The sequence below is a fragment of the Protopterus annectens genome, chromosome 7.part0 (assembly GCF_019279795.1).
Source record: "Protopterus annectens isolate FY-2018-M chromosome 7.part0, PAN1.0, whole genome shotgun sequence".
In the NCBI taxonomy this organism is placed as follows: Eukaryota; Metazoa; Chordata; order Ceratodontiformes; family Protopteridae; genus Protopterus; species Protopterus annectens.
The window spans coordinates 1,920,272,170-1,920,287,904 of record NC_056739.1 but is presented as its reverse complement, the minus strand read 5'-3'; positions in this window follow the sequence as shown (position 1 = coordinate 1,920,287,904).

The window sequence follows — 15,735 nt, the reverse complement described above, 5'->3', positions numbered from 1 at the left end:
TTTTTGTTACTCTGCTTCATCCATGTTTATATAACTGTGTGCACTACTCACCTCAAACATTGTACACACTACTGTACAGAACACCAGATAACATGGATCAGATGTTTACGACGTGCTGAACTACATATATACTTGATCATATCCCTGCATACAACTACACACTGATTTCTCCACTTGACAGTAGTTATGCAGGGGGCATCTGTCTTCGTCACGTACTATGCTACCACACATGGATGATTCAAACTATGTAGAGTACTCTTCAAAGCATCTACTACATGCCCAATGTAAATACCTATCTGTTGCCACTTTCCTTTGTATGTGTCAGTTCCGTGTGTTTTGCAATTTTTTTATATATATATATATTTTTTTTTTCAGTATATTTTTTCAATATTTTTTTCTTTTTTTTTCAATATATTTTTTAATATAATTTTTTTTTATCTTTTTTAATATATTATTTTTTTTCAATATAATTTTCTTTTATATCTTTTTTTTTCTGTTGCTGTTGTCTGTCTGTCTGTCTCTCTCTCTCTCTCTGCATACCTGCAATGAAATGTTTGCATGTGTGGACAGCAAGTACAGCCTGCTTTTATAGGTATCTGCACATGTGCATGTGATGGCCTCTACACCAATTGGTGGCCACCATTTTAGCAGTGCATGCAGCCTGCTGTGGCGATGAGCCATTACTCTGTCATATGACAATGCTATAAATTGCTAGATCAGGTAGGCATAGCCCTTTCAACTTTCTGGTCTGGGGACCATGCTTGTTTGCTACTGTGGACACCGTTGTGTAAGAAGGTTGAATGTAGTTCTTATACCTGATGCTTTAAATTAACCAGTAATTTGAATGTTGTACTCAGACCTGAATGTTGCCGCTATTTTGATTTGTCCGTGTGGGAATTTTACTCACCCTACGATACTGACACAAGATACATGGGTAGCCAGTTTCTTTCTGCTTATACAGTGCTTTGCTATACATGTAGTTATTGAGATGTTTTCATTTGGCACATGAACTGTTTGTGAACTTTGCTATACTGTGAATATTAATGTACTCACTTCTGCACAGTTTGTGCTTTTTATTGTTGACGATAGAACAGGATGCTCCTTAACTGGACAATTCAATTACAAAATATACTACCACCATCCTTGCTGGACCCCTTGAACACACAGGTATTTTTGACATTTTGAATTGGGGATTGTCTTGCTATAATAATGCTATTATTGGGGTTTTGTAAGAACATGTAACGTGCCCCCACTGCTAGAATGACAATTCTGTCCTGATCATGTAATGCAACAACAGAACAACTGCTGATAATGTTCCCACAAGAACAGGTTTTGTGTTATGGCATTCCTATCTTTCCTTTACATTCACTCATTCATTTTAAGATATATATATTTCCTTAACATCCTGCTGTATATCTACGTAACTGATGTTTTACATGCAGTTTAGTACATTGTCCAAGGTGTGATTCAAGGGAGACGACAGTGGTGTTTATTTTCTGAGCAGAACAAGAGCCTGCAGGTGACTAAAGGCACTTTTAAGCAGTTGTAAGTGTGAGTTTTTGCGTGAGGTTTGCATGACACTTAGCAATACTTAGCTAAGCGCTACAAGACAAGTGCACACACTGGCCAAGCAAAATCCGCTAACTACTGCTTAAAAAAGTGCTTACTCCCGCTAACCGCTTCATGCTCATTTCTTTTGAAAAAGAAAAGAAAAATGAGGGAGATGAGGAAAAGTGAACGAAAGAAAGGGCAGCAACAAGAGAGGAAAGAAGACAGTGAGAGGAAAACAGCCCCAAGGGATGTGCAGGGGCGGTGTAGGGAAGGTCCATAGCTGCCCATTTCTTTAACAGCAACAGCTGTGCATATACTAGAAATTTGGAGGGAAATTTGAAACCTTCCACCCCTGAGAGAGAGGTGAGGACAGCAGAATATGTTGTACTGCCAATTAAATTTCATTTTATGTGTCCAGCGGACATGTGTGCAAAATGGGCAGCTATGTATGGGGCGTAATTTTTTTGTGGGAGCAGATTGCCATTTTTTTTGTTTTTTTTCAGGTGAGAGTGGAATGTGGGGTAAGGGAAGTAGGTATATTTGGGGAGGTAAACAGACAAGACAAACAAGATGCATACAGGGGCGGAATATGACACATGGGGTGGGTGAACACCATTGATGGGGAAGGATGTTTGGAAATCTCAAGCCCATGAGGCCACAGATGGCAACAGTGGAACTGAGATCCCCACCCATGGGCAGTCACCACTGCACCTTCACAGCCCAGAGGGTGGCTGTGCTGGGGGCTGCATAGGAGGGGCAGGCTCACCTGTGAGTCACACCACTCTTGCCTCGAGCTGGCGTAGAGGATCAGCGACTGAACGCTAGATCTCCCTACACACCACAGCCCGGACCATTTGGAGGGTTATAGATGGCACTCCTCCGGCCATGCTTGCATGGGGGGATGAGCCCCATCCCTTGCAACGCTTCCACATGAAGGTGGCACAGGGCCAATGGAGGAGGAGGTCCCGGGCTGGGCACCGGACCTGCTGGTGCCAAGTGCCATCGCCAGCTGAGGTGGGACAGGTGGGTCCGCTGGGACCGGCCTTCCCATACGCTCTATGTTTAGGAGGATTTAATGACAATATGGGTTAGTAATAGCCAACAGCATTCCAAATTAATTGTAACAGCATGCAGTAGTATTCCCATTAACCCAACACACCAGAGTTCTAACGGTTGAACAACATGCATAGCACATGCATATACAGAACAACAGTGGATATTCCAACAGCATGCAGGATTGATTGGTGGCAACAGGCCACCAAGATTGTGGTATGTGAACAGGGCACATGCATCAAAGTAAATGCAGATATTTATAAACCAATAGGACATATGCCCCCAAAAATGTTTTGAGATTAGACATACCCATTGAGGTGTGGAATTACATTGTTTATGCACATACAGTGGGGTGCAAAACGATACCTCCATTAACAACTTATATGTACTTATAGTTTACACTACATTCCTATTGACTGCAGGTATATATCCCCTACAAGTATTATTACACTAGGCAAAGTCCATTAAGTTGTGAAATGGGTTTTGCTAGTTCCTTATATACCTGACCTGTATCTGACATACAAACTGTCCAGGATGCAGATGTTACTGCTACGTATTTATATATTGTATTTATATTTATATATCTACATATCTGGATGTATTCAGGTGACATTATCAGTTATATTTTTACAGCCCCCTACATTTCTAGCAGCACACTGACATTTCTGGGGAACACATTAACAAGCTACTTGTGTGCCAGATTTACCTATACATGCCAGCCATTAACCAAAAGTTGAGGACTGAAGCATATCTTCACAGCTACTGGCACTCCCTTCATCCACTTTATATGGGCCTGCCCAAGTGTGGGTTGACAGCGCTTAATACAACAGTGCTATTTATATAATGCAAGAGTACAACATTTCGAATTAAGTGACATGGACACACTCCAGGAATTATACCTTTATTAATTACATTACACACTTTTCTAGAGGCTATCTCATTTATTTGATATTACAGTGCATGCAGAAGACTTATTCAAGACATATTATTCCTTTATTAATGGGTTACAACACTCTTTTTCAGGCTCTCTCACTTATTTTATATAACAGTACATGCAGCGCAAATCCGCTAACTACTGCTTAAAAGTGCTTACTCCCGCTAACCCCCATGCTCATTTCTTTGAAAGAAAAGAAAATGGGGAGATAGGAAAGTGGTGAAAAAGGGGCACAAAGAGGGAAATACAGTAGGGAAAACAGCTAGGGATGTGCAGGACGGGTGTAGGGAAGGTCCATAGCTGCCCATTTCTTTAACAGCAACAGCTGTGCATATACTAGAAATTTGGAGGGAAATTTGAAAACTTCCACCCCTGAGAGAGGGGTGAGGACAACAGAATACGTTGTACTGCCAATTAAATTTCATTTTATGTGTCCAGCGGACATGTGTGCAAAATGGGCAGCTATGTATGGGGCGTAATTTTTTTGTGGGAGCAGATTGCCATTTTTTTTGTTTTTTTGCAGGTGAGAGTGGAATGTGGGGTAAGGGAAGTAGGTATATTTGGGGAGGTAAACAGAGAAGACAAACAAGATGAATACAGGGGTGGAATATGACACATTGGGTGAGTGAACACCATTGACGGGGAAGGATGTTTGGAAATCTCAAGCCCATGAGACCACAGATGGCAACAGTGGAACTGAGATCCCCACCCATGGGCAGTCACCACTGCACCTTCACAGCCCAGAGGGTGGCTGTGCTGGGGGCTGCATAGGAGGGGCAGGCTCACCTGTGAGTCACACCACTCTTGCCTCGAGCTGGCGTAGAGGATCAGCGACTGAACGCTAGATCTCCCTACACACCACAGCTCGGACCATTTGGAGGGTTATAGATGGCCCTCCTCTGGCCATGCTTGCACGGGGGGATGAGCCCCATCCCTTGCAATCCTTCCACATGAAGATGGCACAGGGCCAATGGAGGAGGAGGTCCCGGGCTGGGCACCGGACCTGCTGGTGCCAAGTGCCATCGCCAGCTGAGGTGGGACAGGTGGGTCCGCTGGGACCGGCCTTCCCATACGCTCTATGTTTAGGAGGATTTAATGACAATATGGGTTAGTAATAGCCAACAGCATTCTAAATTAGTTGTAACAGCATGCAGTAGTATTCCCATTAACCCAACACACCAGATTTCTAACGGTTGAACAGCATGCATAGCACATGCATATACAGAACAACAGTGGACATTCCAACAGCATGCAGGATTGATTGGTGGCAACAGGCCACCAAGATTGTGGTATGTGAACAGGGCACATGCATCAAAGTAAATGCAGATATTTATAAACCAATAGGACATATGCCCCAAAAAATGTTTTGAGATTAGACATACCCATTGAGGTGTGGAATTACATTGTTTATGCACATACAGTAGGGTGCAAAACGATACCTCCATTAACAACTTATATGTACTTATAGTTTACACTACATTCCTATTGACTGCAGGTATATATCCCCTACATGTATTACTACACTAGGCAAAGTCCATTAAGTTGTGAAATGGGTTTTGCTAGTCCCTTATATACCTGACCTGTATCTGACATACAAACTGTCCAGGATGCAGATGTTACTGCTACGTATTTATATATTTTATTTATATTTATATATCTACATATCTGGATGTATTCAGGTGACATTATCAGTTATATTTTTACAGCCCCCTACATTTCTAGCAGCACACTGGCATTTCTGGGGAACACATTAACAAGCTACTTGTGTGCCAGATTTACCTATACATGCCAGCCATTAACCAAAAGTTGAGGACTGAAGCATATCTTCACAGCTACTGGCACTCCCTTCATCCACTTTATATGGGCCTGCCCAAGTGTGGGTTGACAGCGCTTAATACAACAGTGCTATTTATATAATGCAAGAGTACAACATTTCGAATTAAGTGACATGGACACACTCCAGGAATTATACCTTTATTAATTACATTACACACTTTTCTAGAGGCTATCTCATTTATTTGATATTACAGTGCATGCAGAAGACTTATTCAAGACATATTATTCCTTTATTAATGGGTTACAACACTCTTTTTCAGGCTCTCTCACTTATTTTATATAACAGTACATGCAGAGAAATTATTCAGGACTTATAACTTTATTATTGGGCTACAACTCTTTTTTTCAGGCTCTCTCACTTATTTTATTTAACAGTACATGCAGAATAATTACTAACCTGCCTGGTGGCACAGCCTTAGCAGCCTATCTGCATAGGCTGCTGATTCACAGTACGGACACCTGCAGCTGTGAAGTAAATGAAGTAATATTGAGACATATACCTATCCATAATATCGAGTACAATAGCAATTCTTACATACTCCATTCCATGGCTACCTACTCAGTAGTGGGGCATTGTGCATCCCATGGACCTCCTGTATCCACTGGCTCAGTTGGCCCTGCTTGCGTCTCTTCAGGTCTGCCTAGTGGTGTCTGACCTGCTCACCAGTACGAGGGATGCCTGTGGCATTGGTGAGATCATGTGCGAGACGGTTCCAGACTTCTGCTTTGTATTCAGTGCCCTGGAACTGGCCCTGCAGGAGTCTGGCATTATGATTATGGACAAGGAGCCAAACCATCACTTTTGACTCCTCAATGCCCCACCGATGTGCTCGAAAGCGAGAGCCATCTCCGACACCAGCCATGCTGCCTGCAGATGGGAGCTACAACCAGTTCATAGGTTCATAGGTTCATAGGTTTATACTAGGCTATCTGCCCTAAGGCATTTATAAGCCTAGCCCAAATTATTGTGGCTTACGCCACCCCTTATATGAAAAAATACTGTGCCCATTAGTTTGTTGTGCCTCTGTCCAGCAGTGACCCAGAGATGATTCCCGGGGTAAACCTACGATCTCCCATCCACAGGTCTAGATTTCTCTTGAACAGAGTCAGCGAGGTGCTCTGCCTCACATGGACCGGGATTTTATTCCACAGCATAGGGAGTCTCTGAGTGATAAATCTATCCCTCCAGCACGTCCTATTTATATCCGTGCTAAGGTTTAAGTCGCTTGCTCTAGTGGTTTTGGTGGATTTGGATTTTTGAGGTGGAGCATGTCCATTAATTCGGGTTGGACATGGCCTTGTATGTCAGGCACATGTCACCTCTGAGCAGGCGGTATCACGACTGAATAGAGCTGGAGTTTCTTCAATCTGGCAGCATATGACAGATTTTGGAGTCCTTATCCTTTTGGTGAGGAACTTTTGGGGTCTCTCCAATTGCTGCAGATGTCGGGTGAGATACATCCCGAATGGGGCATTGTACTCGATCATTGGTCTGATAAGTGAAGAGTACAGGGGAACAATGACCTCACTAGATCTGGATGTGAATCCCTTCATGATCAGGTGGGCAATGTAGAAGGTCTTTCTAACCACTTTAGCAATGTGAGTGTCAAAGTAAGGCCACTGTCAACCTGGGTCCCCAGGTCCCTGATAACCTCTTCTGTGCTTAGTGGATTTCCACCTATATGGTAGCTTTGGGTTACCTTGTTTTCCCCGAAGGGTATGACTATACACTTTTGGCGTTTAACTTCAGGCCATGGCTCTGGCACCAGCTATCTGTTTCCGTGAGTCCCTTCTGAAGGATATCCGTGTCCGATGCACTTTCCACTATGGCCCAGTTTGCAGTCATCTGCAAACTTTGTCAGCTCAAAGTCCTCCATGTTGGCCTGTACTTCTGAGAAGTAGATGCCAAACAATAGAGGCCAAGGACCGAGCCCTGTGGGACACCACTTGTGACCGGCTTGGAGTCTGACACAGCGCCAGCAACTCTAACCCTGTGGGTTCTGTCCTTAAGCCAGTTTGCAACCCATCTTGTGACATATGGGTTTACATTTAAGCTGGTAAGTTTTTCTACAATACCAGTGGGGTATTGTGTAGCCTTGCAAGGTCAAGGTAGGCTGTATGGACTGCCTTTCCCTCATCAATGGCCTTGGTGACTATTTGAAGAAGTCGACCAAGTTCAAAAGGCATGATCTTCCCTTGACAAAGCCAAACTGGGTCGGGTCCAATGTCTGCAAGTCCCTATATCTTTGTTTATGAGCTCCATTATGATCCTCTCCATAGCTTTGCAGACTAGACTTGTTAAGCTTATGGGGCGGTAATTACCAGGGTCCGTAGGCGCCACCTTTGTGGAGTGGGACCACAGTTGCCGTCACGCCACTCCTTGGGCACGTATCCTGTGGTAAGGCTGAGATTAAACAGCTGCCTTATGTGCGGGTTTAATTCCTCATTTAGCTCGTGTAGCACACAGCCGGGGACACCATCGGTCCCATTGATGCTGTGTTTTTAGCTTTAGAGAGAGCAGCTTTCACCTGCGCATTTGAGATGTCCGGGAGGCTACACTCGGCTGGGATAGTTATCTCTCCTTTAGGGAGAGGGTGAAGTTTGCACTGAACCTGTCTGCCAGTATGTTGGCAATGTCTGTGGGTTCAGTGATTTTGTATCATTTTGCACTAATTCTGAGCATATCTGTGAGTTTCCACCCAGGTTCCTAACATAGCTGAAAAAGGCCTTATGATTGTCCTTTGAATCCATGGCAATTTTTCTCAAAATTGGCCTTAGTTGATTTTATGAGTGCTGTACGTTTTTTTACTAATAATGATCAGGGTGACTTCCCTTTTATGGATTTTGTTCTATCATGTAATAGCTTTCTCCTCTTATTGTAAAGTTTGTTAATGGCTGGGGTCCACCAGACTGGACGTTTGCCCTTTGTGGAAAGAGTCTTGGTTTTATTTGGGATTGCCTGATCCATGCAGTCCTGGAGGTGTTCATAGAAGGCATTTGTAAGGGCTTCCGCAGCTTGGGTTGTGGTTTCCTCTGACTCAGGGGCCTTGAAGGATACCACACCAGTCTTGAGTAGTGTGAAGTTTGCTTTAGAGAAGTTCTTCACTATGGTCTTTTTTGTTTGGGGTGGGGGCGGGATGTGGATTTCCAGTGAGATTAGTTTATGATCAGATCTCACCAATGAGGGATATACTTCCGGTGTGGAGCATTTTGTCCCCATGTTTGTGACAATGAGATCTAGTATATTTTGTCCTCTGTGGAACAGTAACTAGCTGTTCCATGGCATTTGAATTTATGAACTCCAGGAACCGTTGGGCTAGAATGTTAGGGCTTGAGTAATGTTCCCAGTCTATATTTGGGTAGTTGAAGTCACCCAATATGATGGTGTTTGGAGATACATTTATACCCTCCAGTGTCTTCAGGAAGGCTGTGTGGGGTTCCTGAGTTTGAGAGGGTGGCCTGTAGCATGCTACAATTTGTAGAACAGTTTGCCTATGGTTAGTTGCACCTGGATGGTTTCCGAGCTTCATGTGTTGCCACCAACCTGGAGGTGTGGTATCCTTTATGAATATGGATACACCCCTCCTTTTGTGGAGTGGTCCGGGTTTTGGGCGGGCGCGCATGATATGAGGTAAAACCTAATAGTGCCGGGGTGCTCTCAGGAGCCTTGAACCAGGTTTCAGTTACAGCACAGACATCGATGTTCTCCATACTGAGAAGGGCCTCGAGTGCGTGCATTTTGAGATTTAGACTTCTGGCATTGAGCAGCATTACCCTCAATTTCTTCCCATTTTTGTTTTCTAGGGTGGTAGGTTTAGAATTTGAGCCTTGCCTAAAAAGGCACTATGGGGGTGGCAAGAGCCTTAGCCAATATCCGGAATCCCAGGGGTGACAGGTGCAAGCCGTCCCTTGCGAAGCAGCGTGGCTTGTCAAGCATGTCATCCCAGGCAGACAGACACTGGATCCCCTTTGAATGACACCAGACATTAAGCCAATTGTTAAAGCTGATCATCTTGTCTCTATATTGTGGCATCATTCTTGGTGAAGGAAGGATACTGCTCAGGGTTAGGGTCATACCTGCCTGGGCTACATAATCAGAGAGCTCCTCTATGTCTCTTTTCATGTAGTCAAGGGAGGTACGTCTCAGGTCGTTCACACCAGCATGGACAATGACTGTGTCATATTTGTACTTGCGTGGGTGACCAGTGCTTGTGTTATGTGGCGGATTTTAGAGCCCGATGGGCAGCTTACTGTGACCCTGTCCGTGTTCAGCCTGGTGAGTGGGGCGTCAGTGTGTCTGACTATGGAGTCACCTATGACAAGTATGTTTGGTGTTGTATTTGGCCTTAAGGGCTGTGACTGCTTTGCACACTGCTTTTGTGGTTTATGTGTATGTGTTGCTTGTGGGGTGTCTTGAGGTAGCAGTTGTTTGGGTGTCTGCTTTGGAGGCCTCTGCTGTTTAGGTAAATTTTTACTCAGAGCCTCGAGTATGTCTTTGTGTGTTTATGTGTTTGATTCAGTGGAGTGGTAGCATTATGTGAGGCTGGTTTTGTGGTGTGTGTAGTTGCCTTCTCCTCCTGTCTGGTCTTGCCAGTCCTGAGTTGAGAGAGCTCAGCCTCCAGTTTGGCTAAATAGCTGCATCTCTACAAGTATTTGTGTTATGTGGGAGGAGGAGAGGGTTGTCTGTGTACATGAGGCAGTTATAACATTGCCTCAAGATTCCCAGATTCACCAGCTGGACCGGAGGAGATTGACAACTGACCTTTGGACATGCTAGAATAATATTGGGAAATCCTTGGTGAAAACAAGGGCCAGTGGGGAGTGAGGGTGTAGTGCTTTTAATTTTTAGTGCTGACTTATATAATTGCTTTAGTGAGCAAGTGCCAGGTAACTTGAGTGCAATGTGTTACAAGTAACTAAATGCAAAAGCGACAAACAGTAACTTTCTTTCAAGTGAAACAAGGAAATAAGTACAGTAAGCAATGCAGATATCACTAGTGATCCACAGAAGCGCTGAGAAGTTGCGTATTAGGTGGAATTAGCTTCCAGGAAATAACAAGCAAACAAACAACAAGCATATAAACAAAGCTAGATTCAGTAGGCCTGGATCTAGTCTATGCTAGAAACAAACAAGGTGAACCAATTTCAGTAAGATACAGTTCAAATATTCAGGCACTATAAACCTTTAACCAGAAAATTCCCAGCTCAGAAGGGCAGAGTCCAGCCTCTTCTCCCACAAGAGTGCAGACCACGAACCTTCTTAATGTAAAATAACTGGCCTGAAGCCCAAGTGCCTAAACCAGAACTAATACACTTGGACACTGGGCTCTCAATCAGCAGTTCCCAACTTAGAAGGATGAAAGCTACCTGTCCTGCCACCACAGTGCTTGCCACAAACCTTCCTAATGTAAAACAACTGGTCTGAAGCCCAAGTGCTTAATCCAAAAGACTTGAATGATAGCTACACTTTAATCAAGTTACAACCAAGCAGTAATAAATACCATTGAATACTTTAGAGAATGTCTGGATTAGTGCTCAAGTTACACAAACAAAGCTAGATCCAGCAGGCCCGAATCCAGTCTATGCCACAGCAAACAAAGGCACCAACTTCAGTAAGAAACAGTTCAGATATGCATGCACTATAAGCCTTTAACCAGAAATTCCCAGCTCAGAAGGGCAGAGTCCAGCCTCTCCTCCCACAAGAGTGCAGACCACAAACCCTCTTAATGTAAAATAACTGGCTTGAAAGCCCAAGTGCTTAAACCAGAATTAATACACTTTTAGAATAACAGACACTGAGCCCTCAATCAGCAGTTCTCAACCTAGAAGGATGTAAGCTACCTGTTCTGCCACAACAGTGCAGACCACAAACCCTCTCAGAGCAAAACAACTAACTGGTCCGAAGCCCAAGTGTTTAAACCAAAAGGCTTAGAATGAGTTACACCAAGCAGTAATAAATACAATTGAGTATTTTAAGATGATGCAGAAGTAAAAGAAGTAGGTAAAAACACAAGTACAGTAAAAGCAGATGAAATTTTTTTTTTTTTTTTTTTTTCTGAACAAGTGCTGAGATCAAAGAAACAGATTTGAGTGCTGAAACTAGAAAACTGGCTAGTTACAAGAAAAAAAACAAGCTAGAAGGCTTCCCTCAAACACAGAAGGGCTTTGGGGCTCAGAAGCCTACAAATAGTCTGTACCACTTAACAAGAAAGGCAGGAAATAAGCTTATTTTTTTTCTATTTCCCAGATGCTCTCTTTGTACACAGTAGGAGTGCCTGAAATCAGAATATGATCTCACTGCACTCAGTTGAGTGAGCAAATGAGATGGGCCCAGAGGCAGGCTGAGGGGCGGGCAGTTTCAATGCCACTAAGATTAACACCAAAACAAAACCAGGGCGGGTGGGTGGGAATAACTGAAGAGCAGAATAACCAGTTAAAAATTCCTTCAACACTCCTTCATACACAGTTTAAATCAATTTAAATACTGTATTTTTTAAAAATAAAAGTGCAGAAAAGGGTACTTAAATTCTCTTATACGTCCAGTTGAATATAACCAAGTTCTTAGCTTGCCAAGCTGAAGTTTTAAAGCAGGAATTATTTCACATGCACCAGTTTAAATATGCAAGGACAGGAAATCAAAGCATGTGGCTACCCCCACACCTGTAATTACTAGCAAATAACAAGATTCAGCCAACACTAGCTTTTAGTTCAAGTTACTGAAGAGCAGAATAACCAGTTAAAAATTCCTTCAACACTCCTTCATACACAGTTTAAATCAATTTAAATACTGTATTTTTAAAAAAAAAAAGTGCAGAAAAGGGTACTTAAATTCTCTTATACGTCCAGTTGAATATAACCAAGTTCTTAGCTTGCCAAGCTGAAGTTTTAAAGCAGGAATTATTTCACATGCACCAGTTTAAATATGCAAGGACAGGAAATCAAAGCATGTGGCTACCCCACACCTGTAATTACTAGCAAATAACAAGATTCAGCCAACACTAGCTTTTAGTTCAAGTTACTGAAGAGCAGAATAACCAGTTAAAAATTCCTTCAACACTCCTTCATACACAGTTTAAATCAATTTAAATACTGTATTTTTAAAAAAAAAAGTGCAGAAAAGGGTACTTAAATTCTCTTATACGTCCAGTTGAATATAACCAAGTTCTTAGCTTGCCAAGCTGAAGTTTTAAAGCAGGAATTATTTCACATGCACCAGTTTAAATATGCAAGGACAGGAAATCAAAGCATGTGGCTACCCCCACACCTGTAATTACTAGCAAATAACAAGATTCAGCCAACACTAGCTTTTAGTTCAAGTTACTGAAGAGCAGAATAACCAGTTAAAAATTCCTTCAACACTCCTTCATACACAGTTTAAATCAATTTAAATACTGTATTTTTAAAAAAAAAAGTGCAGAAAAGGGTACTTAAATTCTCTTATTCGTCCAGTTGAATATAACCAAGTTCTTAGCTTGCCAAGCTGAAGTTTTAAAGCAGGAATTATTTCACATGCACCAGTTTAAATATGCAAGGACAGGAAATCAAAGCATGTGGCTACCCCCACCTGTAATTACTAGCAAATAACAAGATTCAGCCAACACTAGCTTTTAGTTCAAGTTACTGAAGAGCAGAATAACCAGTTAAAAATTCCTTCAACACTCCTTCATACACAGTTTAAATCAATTTAAATACTGTATTTTTAAAAAAAAAAGTGCAGAAAAGGGTACTTAAATTCTCTTATACGTCCAGTTGAATATAACCAAGTTCTTAGCTTGCCAAGCTGAAGTTTTAAAGCAGGAATTATTTCACATGCACCAGTTTAAATATGCAAGGACAGGAAATCAAAGCATGTGGCTACCCCCACACCTGTAATTACTAGCAAATAACAAGATTCAGCCAACACTAGCTTTTAGTTCAAGTTACTGAAGAGCAGAATAACCAGTTAAAAATTCCTTCAACACTCCTTCATACACAGTTTAAATCAATTTAAATACTGTATTTTTAAAAATAAAAGTGCAGAAAAGGGTACTTAAATTCTCTTATACGTCCAGTTGAATATAACCAAGTTCTTAGCTTGCCAAGCTGAAGTTTTAAAGCAGGAATTATTTCACATGCACCAGTTTAAATATGCAAGGACAGGAAAACAAAGCATGTGGCTACCCCCACACCTGTAATTACTAGCAAATAACAAGATTCAGCCAACACTAGCTTTTAGTTCAAGTTACTGAAGAGCAGAATAACCAGTTAAAATTCCTTCAACACTCCTTCATACACAGTTTAAATCAATTTAAATACTGTATTTTTTAAAAATAAAAGTGCAGAAAAGGGTACTTAAATTCTCTTATACGTCCAGTTGAATATAACCAAGTTCTTAGCTTGCCAAGCTGAAGTTTTAAAGCAGGAATTATTTCACATGCACCAGTTTAAATATGCAAGGACAGGAAATCAAAGCATGTGGCTACCCCACACCTGTAATTACTAGCAAATAACAAGATTCAGCCAACACTAGCTTTTAGTTCAAGTTACTGAAGAGCAGAATAACCAGTTAAAAATTCCTTCAACACTCCTTCATACACAGTTTAAATCAATTTAAATACTGTATTTTTAAAAATAAAAGTGCAGAAAAGGGTACTTAAATTCTCTTATACGTCCAGTTGAATATAACCAAGTTCTTAGCTTGCCAAGCTGAAGTTTTAAAGCAGGAATTATTTCACATGCACCAGTTTAAATATGCAAGGACAGGAAATCAAAGCATGTGGCTACCCCACACCTGTAATTACTAGCAAATAACAAGATTCAGCCAACACTAGCTTTTAGTTCAAGTTACTGAAGAGCAGAATAACCAGTTAAAAATTCCTTCAACACTCCTTCATACACAGTTTAAATCAATTTAAATACTGTATTTTTAAAAATAAAAGTGCAGAAAAGGGTACTTAAATTCTCTTATACGTCCAGTTGAATATAACCAAGTTCTTAGCTTGCCAAGCTGAAGTTTTAAAGCAGGAATTATTTCACATGCACCAGTTTAAATATGCAAGGACAGGAAATCAAAGCATGTGGCTACCCCCACACCTGTAATTACTAGCAAATAACAAGATTCAGCCAACACTAGCTTTTAGTTCAAGTTACTGAAGAGCAGAATAACCAGTTAAAAATTCCTTCAACACTCCTTCATACACAGTTTAAATCAATTTAAATACTGTATTTTTAAAAATAAAAGTGCAGAAAAGGGTACTTAAATTCTCTTATACGTCCAGTTGAATATAACCAAGTTCTTAGCTTGCCAAGCTGAAGTTTTAAAGCAGGAATTATTTCACATGCACCAGTTTAAATATGCAAGGACAGGAAATCAAAGCATGTGGCTACCCCCACACCTGTAATTACTAGCAAATAACAAGATTCAGCCAACACTAGCTTTTAGTTCAAGTTACTGAAGAGCAGAATAACCAGTTAAAATTCCTTCAACACTCCTTCATACACAGTTTAAATCAATTTAAATACTGTATTTTTTAAAATAAAAAGTGCAGAAAAGGGTACTTAAATTCTCTTATACGTCCAGTTGAATATAACCAAGTTCTTAGCTTGCCAAGCTGAAGTTTTAAAGCAGGAATTATTTCACATGCACCAGTTTAAATATGCAAGGACAGGAAATCAAAGCATGTGGCTACCCCCCACACCTGTAATTACTAGCAAATAACAAGATTCAGCCAACACTAGCTTTTAGTTCAAGTTACTGAAGAGCAGAATAACCAGTTAAAAATTCCTTCAACACTCCTTCATACACAGTTTAAATCAATTTAAATACTGTATTTTTAAAAAAAAAAGTGCAGAAAAGGGTACTTAAATTCTCTTATACGTCCAGTTGAATATAACCAAGTTCTTAGCTTGCCAAGCTGAAGTTTTAAAGCAGGAATTATTTCACATGCACCAGTTTAAATATGCAAGGACAGGAAATCAAAGCATGTGGCTACCCCCACACCTGTAATTACTAGCAAATAACAAGATTCAGCCAACACTAGCTTTTAGTTCAAGTTACTGAAGAGCAGAATAACCAGTTAAAATTCCTTCAACACTCCTTCATACACAGTTTAAATCAATTTAAATACTGTATTTTTTTAAAATTAAAGTGCAGAAAAGGGTACTAAATTCTCTTATCGTCCAGTTGAATATAACAAGTTCTTAGCTTGCCAAAGCTGAGATTATGGTAGTATTCCCACCTATATAGACTTAAATATACCTCATTTCACTTATTTGATTGGCCAGATTTTAAGTTCTCAGCTGAGTGCACACCTGCTTGGGAACTGAGTAAACGATGATTAATATGTATTGTGTGTTGACGGTGCATGAACAGCAAAAGCTGT